The sequence below is a fragment of the Hyaena hyaena genome, unplaced genomic scaffold (assembly GCF_003009895.1).
Source record: "Hyaena hyaena isolate Hyena2069 unplaced genomic scaffold, ASM300989v1 scaffold_111, whole genome shotgun sequence".
NCBI lineage: Eukaryota > Metazoa > Chordata > Mammalia > Carnivora > Hyaenidae > Hyaena > Hyaena hyaena.
In genome coordinates, this window is record NW_024080743.1 from 3,061,556 (window position 1) to 3,072,678 (window position 11,123).

General features: G+C 39.8%; 1 pseudogene; it reads right to left on the reverse strand.

Moving 5' to 3' along the window:
* Window positions 1-1,092: 1,092 nt before the first annotated feature.
* LOC120234558 overlaps window positions 1,093-11,123 on the reverse strand; it is a 16,246-nt pseudogene continuing 6,215 nt past the window's right edge.

Below are 11,123 nucleotides of genomic sequence, written 5' to 3' on the forward strand. Positions count from 1 at the left end.
CTTCGGCTCAGGTTATGATCTCGCGGTTCGTGGGTTTGAGCCCCGCGTTGGGCTCTGTGCTGGCAGCTAGCTCAGAGCCTGGAGCCTGCTTCAGATTCTGTGCGTGTTTGTGTCTCTCTGCCTGACCCTCCCCTGCTCACGCTCTCTCTCTCTCAGAAATAAATAAAAAACATTAAAAAGAAAGGAAAAAAAAAAAAAGAATCGTAGGCCCAGCAAACATTTTGATCATTTGGTATGTTATACCTGACTTTCTCCTTTGTTTATTGTTATTTCAGAAAATGGAGTTTTACTTTTACTTTTATAATGACAGTCCTAGGATCCAGGCATAACAAAGTTAATTAAGCAATGTTTTACTTTTAGTTTATTTTTTAGCATTTAAAAGTCATTATACTGTCCATTGTTGAGATTTTTAAAATCTTGTGGAGAAAGAAATAAAGTTACTGTTTAGTAAATACCTTCTCCACTTCCTTAAATATATATGTTTTTTTCAGCAGACTAGCAAATTGATAAATGTTGAAAATATACCATTTTTTTTCCTTTTTTTTTTTTTTTTTAAGAGAGTGCGCAAGTTGGGTGGGGAGAGGGAAAGGGAGAGAGACAGAATCTTAAGCAGACTCCATACCCAGTGCAGAGTCTACCACAGGGCTCGATCTCATGACCCTGAGATCATGACCTGAGCCAAAATCAAGAGTTGGACACTTAACCAACTGAGCCACCCACACGGCCCAAAAAGGTACCAATTTTTAAAACTGTATGTACCATGCATATGTTTTCACAAATTAAACATACTCATATCACTGGTTTCAGATCAGGACACAACAGTGTGAACACCCCAGAAGCCCCTCTTACCCCTATTTTAACACTGTCTTCCCTATAAGTAATTACTATTCTGTTTTCTAAACCCATAGATTAGTTTTGCCTTTTGTTTGATGTAAATGCAATATTTTTTTATTAAACTTTAATAAGTCTTATACAGGCTTACTAAATAAATAAAAGTATTATATACCCTAATAAAGATTGAAAATTCACATTCCAGTTGACTAGTTTAAAAGAGTTTAAGACCACTTTCACATTTATAGAGCCTAATTAAGGCTAGTAGAGAGTCACACTTTCATCTTCCATGTCATCTTTAACCTTTTTGTCCTGAGAAAGGAGGCTTAGCTGCTGCTTTAGTTCTTCAGTTTTCCTGTTCTAGTATTTTCATCTGTAGTGTGAGATTAACATTTCCAGAAGTTTGGAAAAGTTCACTTTATAGCAACTGAACAGAGCAGATGGTCTCTGAGATGCATTCTTTCTGATTAAGTGCTAGATACACTTGGCTCTGTAGGACACCTTTTACTGAGGGATTCAAGTTAACTGACCACTTCTTAAACCTATTAAAACTTATCCTTGCTATATTTATGTTCCAAACAGCTGAAAGAGTTCTAGTAAGATCACACCCAAGCTATACATACCTGACTTGGCGTCACACTCAAATCCTTCCAGCTCTCAGGTTAAGTGTACAGACAAGTACCCACCCACTCTGGAAATATGTGTCTGTGTTCTGTTGCCATTTCTATTGATCCAGTCCATGTTCTGAATGATGTCTGTACAGGCCACACCGAAGTCTCCTGTTTTTACTTGCTGATCAGGGCCATAAAGAAAAATATTTCTGGACTTCAGATTTTGTGTATAATTCCCATGTCATGAATGTCAAATACACTTTCCACCAATTCTTGAAAGATTTTTATTGGAACACTGGCCTTAACATAAGGACGTGCAGATTTGCCGGGGCAGTCCGGCCCTCCTTGTTTCTCTCAGCTGTCCAGTCCAACAAAGAGAGCTCACACAGGTGGATCTGAATGTGAAACATCAGGTGACACTGCATCAGGTGATATCTACCCCATCAAGTTTAAGTTTTCTTCAGCAGATTCCTTGATGGATGTGAAATTCTCTTTTAAGTCGTAATCATGCTTAAGTGGCAGCTGATGTTCAACAATCTGGAAGACAAAGCAGCTCTGGAGTAAAATGATTCCAATTCACTGGCATCTTTTGTGACTAAAGTGGTGATATAGTTCATCAGTTTATTAGTCTGATTTTCAGGGCCAGCTTCTCCTAAGGATTTTTCTTCTTCTGAGGTGAATTTGGCAAGGATAATGGATGAGCTATTCCTTTTTTTTTTTTTTTTTTGATGTTTATTGTTGAGAAAGAGACAGTGTTAGTAGGGGAGGGGCAGAGAGAGATGGAGACACAGAATCTAGGCAGGTTTCAGGCTTGGAGCTGTCTGCACAGAGTCCAGTGTAGGGCTCGAACTCATGGACAGCAAGATCATGACCTGAGCTGAAGTCGGATGCTTAACCGACTGAGTCACCTTGGATGAGTTCTGACTTTAATCATTTTTTTTTTTTTTAATTTTTTTTTTTTAATGTTTTATTTATTTCTAGGGGAGAGAGAGAGACAGCGTGAGCAGGGGAGGGTCAGAGAGAGAGGGAGTCACAGACTGAAACAGGCTCCAGGCTCTGAGCTGGCCGTCAGCACAGAGCCCGACGCGGGGCTCGAACCCACGAACCGCGAGATCATGACCTGAGTGAAAGTCGGACGCTTAACCGACTAAGCCACCCAGGCGCCCCTGACTTTAATCATTTGTGACAACATGTTGATCTCTGTTGTCCTCCTGGTTAGAGATTATTTCCAGAGATGGCAACTGAATAGAGATTCTATCTTGCATTTGGGCCACATGAGCATCTACTATCCCAGCAGTATGATGGCCTACAATATTAGGATGCTGAAGACCTAGTACCCTCACTTACCATAGTATCTTCATGCAGCCTGTTTAGTTGCACCTTTATTCAGCATATTTTGATTGCAAAATTCTGACCATCTAATTTATTCTTGAGCTTATATACTCTTCCATATCCACCTTTTCCTAAGGTGGCAAGGTGTTCTAGTTCGTTTAAGTAATATGAGGTTTGTTCTTCAGAGCTACTTCTCTTGTCTGATCTGGATATCAGAAATATCCTCACAGGGACCCTGAGGAACTCTTTCTTTAGCTGACCTCATTAAATGAGCAATAGCTATGGGCGACTGGTTGCCTCAGTAGGTAGAGCAAATAACTCTTGATCTTGGGGTTGTGAGTTCAAGCCCCATGTTGGGTATAGAGATTACTTAAAAATAAAATCTTACCAATAAAACCCCCCAAAAAAACAAAAACCAAAATGGTTGCTCTGTTGTGATGTCGTCTTGATGAGCTAAACTCATTGCTACAAGTGAAAGAAGATAGCACCATTTTGATAAAAGTCTGACAAAGCAATTTAAACACCAGTCTTGAACAAAGTGGATTCATGAACATGACTCAAGTGTTCCAGTGAAGAAACAAGCAGTAATTTGGTTTGCAACTGCAAAAGGCAAAATCAGCTGTTGTAGGGTCATTTTAACAGCTGGAGTTCTGCTGGAATATCAGATTCCAAACATCGCTCTTGCTGCCCCTCCCTACCCCAATACTGCGTCACTAGGTCTGGGTTCAAGCCAGGATCCAGCCCAGTTCACTCAGGGGCTGGGATGAACCTTGCTGCTCCCCAATCTGCTCAGGAATTAAGGTGGACAGGAGCTGGGAGAGGGCCACTGCAGCATTCCAGGTCCCTCACCATTGTACTTGGAGTCCGAGCCCTGGTCCAGGAAGTCCATGGCAGGTGCACAGGCACAGACCCCAATCCATCGCCCTCTGCCTCATGCTCCTGGGCCCTAGAGCTGCCCCCCCACCCACCCCCAGGATCATGGACTGCTCCCCAGCCTACCTGCCAACCCACTGCCACCTCACTTAAGTCCCCAGTATACTCTTATTAGATCATCATCATATTTGTGAGTGTAGTGTTTTCTCAATGCCACTGTAACAAATTATCCCAAACTTAGTGATTTAAAACAACACAAATTTGTTCTCTTATAGTCCTGGATGTCAGAAGTCTAAAACTTTTGTTTTTGGTTGTTTGTGTTGTGTTTTTTTTCTTTTCCTTTCTTTTTTTTTTTTTTTTTTTTTTTTTTTTTGTGCAAGTGGGAGAGAGACAGAGGAAGAGGGAGTGAGTGAAACTTAATCAGACTTCACCCCCAGTGCAGAGCCCAACTCAAGGCTGGGTCTCACAACTGAATGATCATGACCTGAGATAAAATCGAGTCAGAAGCTTAACCAACTGAGCCACCCAGGTGCACCCCCCAACTATGTTTAATAGGCCAAAGTCAAGCTGTTAGCAGGATTGGTTCCTAAATCTGAAGGTTGTGAGAAGAACATCTGTTTCCTTGCCCTTTTTCAGCTTCCAGTGGCTGCCTATTTACTTTGTGGCCCCTTACTTGGTGTTTAAAGCCTCTGCTTTCATCATCACATCATCTTTTCTTCTATAGTCAAATCTTCCTCTACCTTTACATTTAGGGTCCACCTGGATAATTCAGGAATATCTCCTCATTTCAAGATCCTTATTTGAATCACACCGGCAAAGTCTCTTTTGCCATATAACATTCACAGTTTCCAGGGATTAGATCCTGGATATCTTTGGAGGCCATTATTCAACCTACCAGAATTGAGATTTATTCATAGCATATGTATTTGTGGTCATTCATTCTCATAACTGAATAGTATTTCATTAATGTAACCGTTTTTATTATATCCAAAATTTATCCATTCTACCATTGATGGGTATTAGGAATTTCTAGTTCTTGGCTATTATGAATAATGCCGTGGAGAACATTCTTATACATGTCTTTTGGTGAGTGTACATATGCACTTCTGTTGAATGTATACATGGAATTGGGGTAGCTGGGTCAAGGGGTATGCACACACTGGTTTTAGGATGTATTGTCATTTTTCCAAAGTGCTTTTAAGAGGGCACCATTCTAATGTACCATTATAATGAATTACTCTGAAGGTCTAGAGGCCTGACAGTATAAATGAATTTCTCAAAATGCCTAAATTTTACCAAATGAGTTATACTTGTTACAGCAGGTCTTTATTTAATATCATTCAAGAGGAAAATAAAAGCAAAAGTATTTGTTATTATAGACACGGTGGTATTATGCACTCAGAGTATTGCTCCATAGGAAAAAAATGCAAGTTTTATGTAATCATAAATAGTATGTTGCATTTATAAATAGAATCTTTAATTATGGAAAATATATAATTTATATTTTAATTGAATTAAACTGTTTCTGTTAAACTTTTTTGGAAATACAAATATTTCCTCATACCCAAATGGCCACCAGGAAGAATTCTCCAATCCAAATAGCATAGGCAGTACATTCCACTGGCTTCACTTGGATTTTGTTTTCTTCTCCCCTGTCCCTAGTAGCTTGGCCTCCTCTCTTTAAATTTTTATTTTGGGGGAGAGAGAGGAGAGTGCATATGCGTGAGCTGAGGAGAGGGACAGAAGGAGAGGGGGTGGTGGTGGGGAGAGTCTTAAGCAGGCTTTACCTGACCATGGTCCCTGGGATGGGACCATGACCTGAGCCGAAATCAGGAGTTGGAAACTTGGGGCACAGTCAGTTAAGCATTCGACTTTGGTTCATGTCACGATCTCATGGTCCGTGGATTTGAGCCCCACACTGCCTCTGTGCTGACAGCTCAAAGCCTGGAGTTCAGATCTTGTGTCTCCTCTCTGCCCCACCCCCGCTTGTGCTCTGTCTCTCAAAAAATGTTAAGAAAAATTAACAACAACAACAAAAAAAAGAGTGTGACACTCAACTGACTGAGTCATCCAGGTGTGCTCCAACCCTCTCTATTTTTTACCTTGCCTCATGGCATAGAATATCATGGGTAGTATTGGCCAGAAAATGGGTACATAAATAGCCTCCTGTCACCTACCCACCTTGTAGTTTAAGAATCACTAATCCTTCTCCTATTTCCTCAAAATAAAAGATTTACTTTTACCATATACACATAGATTTGCTTTTTCCTGTAAAAGATGTAAGTGAAAAGAGAAAAGTAGGGAAGCAAAAGAGGTAACTTTTAACTTTTAATCAATCTCTGCCAGAAACCAAGCAAATAAGTAGAACCTTAGAATTTCTTAATTTCTTAGAACTTAATTTCTTAGAACTTAACTTCTCAGAACTTCTTAGGATTCTTTTTTTTTTTTTTTTTTTAGTTTATTTATTTTTGAGACAGAACATGAGCCCGGGAGGGGCAGAGAGAGAGAGGGAGACACACTGGCAGCTAGGAGCCTGGAGCCTGTTTCGGATTCTGTGTCTCCCTGTCTCTCTCTGCCCCTCCCCCACTCATGTTCTGTCTCTCTCTGTCTCAAAAGTAAATAAACTATTAAAAAAAAAAAGAACCCGAAACAGGCTCTGAGCTGCCAGCACGGAATCTGATGCGGGGCTCAAACACACGAACCATGAGATCATGACATGAGCCAAAGTCAGACATTTAACCGACTGAGCCACCCAGGCGCCCCAGAACTTCTTGGGATTCTCAACTTCAATGTTACTGACATTTTGAGTCTGTTAATTATTTGTTGTGAGAGGCTATCCTGGGCATTCTGGGGAGTTTAGCAGCATCCCTGGCTTAGATATACTGAGTGCCAGTAGCACCCCCCCACCCCCACACACACACATTGTGACAACCAAAAATGCCTCCAGACATTGCCAGATGTCAGGGGAGGGGGTGCAAAATCACCCTCTGTTGAAAACCACTGCTTTAGAAATCTAGGTTTTTATTTTTAAAATAGGGTACCAGGAAAAGACTGAAATTGAATCTCTGTTTGGAAGCAAAACATGGTCTAAGTCGAAAAAGACAAAGAAGGTGATTTGGAGAGTATAGGCCCAGGATTAAAATATATTTTGAGGCGGGCACCTGGTTGGCTTAGTCGATTAAGCGTCCTTCTCTTGATTTGATCCCAGGCACAGAGTCTGCTTGGGGTTCTCACTCCCTCACTCTCTGCCCCTCCCCACTTTGTGCACTTGCACTTCCCTCTTTCTCAAAATAAATAAACGTAAATATGGGGGCACCTGGGTGGCTTAGTCAGTTAAGCGTCCAACTTTCGCTTGGGTCATGATCTCGCGGTTCGTGGGTTCGAGCCCCGCGTCGGGCTCTGTGCTGACTGTCAGCTCAGAGCCTGGAGCCTGTTTCAGTCTGTGACTCCCTCTCTCTCTGACCCTCTCCTGCTCACGCTGTCTCTCTCTCTCCTAGAAATAAATAAAAAACATTAAAAAAAATAAACATAAATATATATATATTACTTTGAGAAAAGTAAAATCTTAGAGGTGGCCTTTGGCTTCACATCTGCCGATCCCTTTAACCCTAGAACTCTAGACCCGCTCTTCACCCAGAGATCCTAAGCATACCCAGCTTAAGATAGGCCAGGTATATCGTCTCATTACCATGTATATCTTTTAACAAGTGTGTTTTTAAACTTTTTTACTGAGTTAAATATGAATATAAAATTTACCATTTTTAACCATTTTTAAGTATTCAGTTCAGTCATACTAAGTACATTGATATTGTCGTGCAACCATCGCCACTGTCTCCAGAACATTTCATTATCACACACTGAAATACTGTACCCATTAAATAGTAAGGCTCCGTTCTTCTCTCCCTGCAGCTGTAGGGAACCACAGTTCTGCTTTCTGTTTCTATGAATTCAACAATTATAGGTACCTCACAGAAGTGGAATCATACAGTATTTGCCCTTTTGTATCTGACTTATTTGACTTAGCTTTGAAGGTTCATCCATGTTATAATATATATCAGAACTTCATTCCTTTTTACAGCTGGATAATAGTCCATTATATGTATTCAGCACATTTTGTTTATTCATTGAGTGATGAATGGGTAGCTTCCACCTTTTGGCTATTGTGAATAATGTTGCTAGGGACATAGTTGTACAAATATCTGTATCCTCAGAAGCATTTTTTTTTTCCAGTGTACAGATCTGTATATTGAGAATTGAAACAAGGGAAGAAGTATAGTATAAATGCATATACAATGACAATTTATAATATATGATAAATATGACATGAATGAAGGGGACACTTGTACTAGATCTTACCTGAGTTATTTCATTTTCTCATCACCTTTGTGAGGTGTAGGTGTTGAGAGTCCAGTGTGGCAGGCTGGTAACACAGGTGAACCATTAAAAGTAATAGATACATAAGGGGCACCCGGGTACTCAGTCGGTTAAGCATACAACTCTTGATTTCAGCTCAGGTCATGATCTCACAGTTTGTGAGTTTGAGCCCCACATCTGGCTCTGTGCTAATGGTGCAGAGCCTGCTTGGGATTCTCTCTCCCTCTCTCTTTGCCCGTGCTCTTTCTCTTCCAAAATAAAGAAATAAACTAAAAAAAAAAAAAAAAAAAAAAAGAGTAATAGACATGTAAGATACAGTATTTTACTTTATTTATGAAACTTTATATATTATGCATAATGTAGTAGATGTGGAAAACAATATAGTCCATGGCTATTTCTTTCCCATTTCATATTATCTAATATGTTTCCTGCTTTTGTGTATTTCATATGAATAGTACTTATTTGTTACTGGTGTGAAATTGGAAGTGGAGCTAGAAGCTTTTTCAGAAAAACATTTTAGTGATGTTAGTATGACTGAAAGGTTTTTATTGGGGTTTGGTGGTAGAGGGAAAGAGATAGTATTAGAAAGGAAATATCTAGTAATGGAAGAAGAAACTGCTCGCTTTTAAGGCAGCTTAAAGATCCTCTGACTACGAAAGGAAAATAAGGCAGGCTCAAAATTATGTGGTTATGCAAAAAGTTTCTCATAAGTTTTTTTTCTTATGCCTGTAAAAGATACCATTAATGTCATATTTATGTCATTAATAAACTTCCTGGATCCCTGTAGTAGGGTATAGTCGTATAGTCAAAGTAAGAAGATACAACAAAATTAAAAAGTTAAAAAGAAAAAAATGAGATAACAAAGAAATTTATTTCAGAAGCATTTAATTGTTGTATTACCCAGGATAGAGTATGTATTATAAGCCTAAGGTTTATATCTGCAGTTGAATCATACATGTAATGGTAGCCAAATTTTGGTCTGTCTTTATAAACACTTTATAAATAAGGAAACTAAATTTAAAAGAAACTGGGGCATTTGGGTGGCTCAGGCAGTTAAGTGTCATGATCTCGCAGTTTGTGAGTTCGAGCCCCACTTTGGGATCTGTGCTGACAGCTCAGAGCCTGGATCCTGCTTCAGATTCTGTCTCCATTTCTCTCTGCCCCTCCCCCACTCACGGTCTGTGTGTGTCTCTCTCAAAAATAAACAAACATTAAAAAAAGAAATTAAGTAATAAAGTAATAAAAATCTAACAAGTACTCGTGCTCTCCTCTCTCTCTCAAAAACAAACTTTTAAAATTTTTAAAAAAGAAGGGGCGCCTGGGTGGCTTAGTCGGTTAAGCGTCCGACTTTCGCTTAGGTCATGATCTCGCGATTCGTGGGTTCAGGCCCCGCGTCAGGCTCTGTGCTGACTGCCAGCTCAGAGCCTGGAGCCTGTTTCAGTCTGTGACTCCCTCTCTCTCTGACCCTCCCCTGCTCACGCTGTCTCTCTCTCTCTCTCTCCTAGAAAAAAAATTTTTTTTTAAAAAGAATCTAGTTCTAAGGACTGTGTTTCTTCCACTAGATCATTCTGCGTTTCTCTCCAAAAGTACTCTGGGAATACTGGGATGAATCTTTATATCTTTATTTGAAGCCATTAAAAAAATTATAAGCCTTCCTGAGGATAGTAAAATTGTGTGCTATTGCAAGATAATTACAGAGCTCACTCTAAGGAAGCAGAGATAATGTCTGGTTTTGGGCTTCCTCTTTCTGCCCACTGTTGTCCAAATGATTCAGTGTTATGCAGAACATGAAATATTGTTAAAGAAAGAACTTCAGAATGTTGGTTTATTGTATAAGTTTTATGTAAGACTTTTCTTCTGATCAGTATACTTCTAAAACTTGTAGAAAAATATGACCTGGAATTGGTTTTCTAGAATTTCTTCTTATCCAAATGTTGCAGAATTTTGGAATTCTTTGGAGTAAGCTCCCAACGAAAGCCAAATTTAAGAATTTCATTACAAGGCCGTTATTTGTTTATATCCCAATAACAAGCTTACTATTATGCAAATAGGAAATAAAATCTGGTAATTGTGGCCCCTTATTTTAGAATTTTGAAATTAAGGATGTGTTTTTTAATGGTACTGATAAATCAACAGCTACTAATATATGAAGATAAGGCTTAGAGAAAGTGCTGCCTCCACCTTTAATGCTGGAAATACTTCACAGTATTCTAGTCACGCTCCTTTGGAGGTTGGGCAACTAGAAGCCCCACTTCACAGCCTGTTGATGTTCTCACCTGAATCTTGGGGTCGCCTCCTACCTGGCTGTGGCTGACAGTCCCTCCTTGTTCTGATCCCTCCTTCACATCGCTAACAGTGTTATTTCTCTAAAACACAAATATGACTCTGAGACTCCTCTGCTCCTCAGCGATCATAGTATTAGGTCCAGAATCCTCTAAGCCTTACATAAAGTATCTTTCATAATGTGATTCAACTTTCTCCATTGCGCTGAAATATGGGCAGTAAAATGCCGTCTCTTGTACACTTTACTACCTTTGCATGTGCTTCCCCACCCTGGATTGACCTTTTCTTCACTTCACCTCACAAGTTTCTAACCACACAGCAAGACACAGCTCAAATTTTGGCTCCAATGTAAAGTTTTCCCTAATCCCTCAGTGCTTAGCTACTCTTTCTCTGGCTACACCTGTGATATATATTTCTATTTTCAAATCCATAATACCATACTATAATTTGTTTACAAATTATTTTCATTACAGTGAGAGCTGCCAGTGAACAGGGACCATATCATCATTATTTCAGCATCCCTAGCAACTGATATAGTAAAGTTTTTTAGTTGAACTTATAAATATCTGCTTGTGGTCGACCCTTATACCATTTGCTCCTAGAGCTATCTTACAATCTACAGGTACTTAGTAGATATTTGATGATGATACTAATGGAAAAGAAGAGAAATTATTACATTTCATGTGCCATGTTTAAAAAGAAAGGTCAGGGGCGCCTGGGTGGCTTAGTCAGTTAAGCGTCCGACTTTCGCTTGGGTCATGATCTCGCGGTTCGTGGGTTCGAGCCCCGCGTCGGGCTCTGTGCTGACTGCCAGCTCAG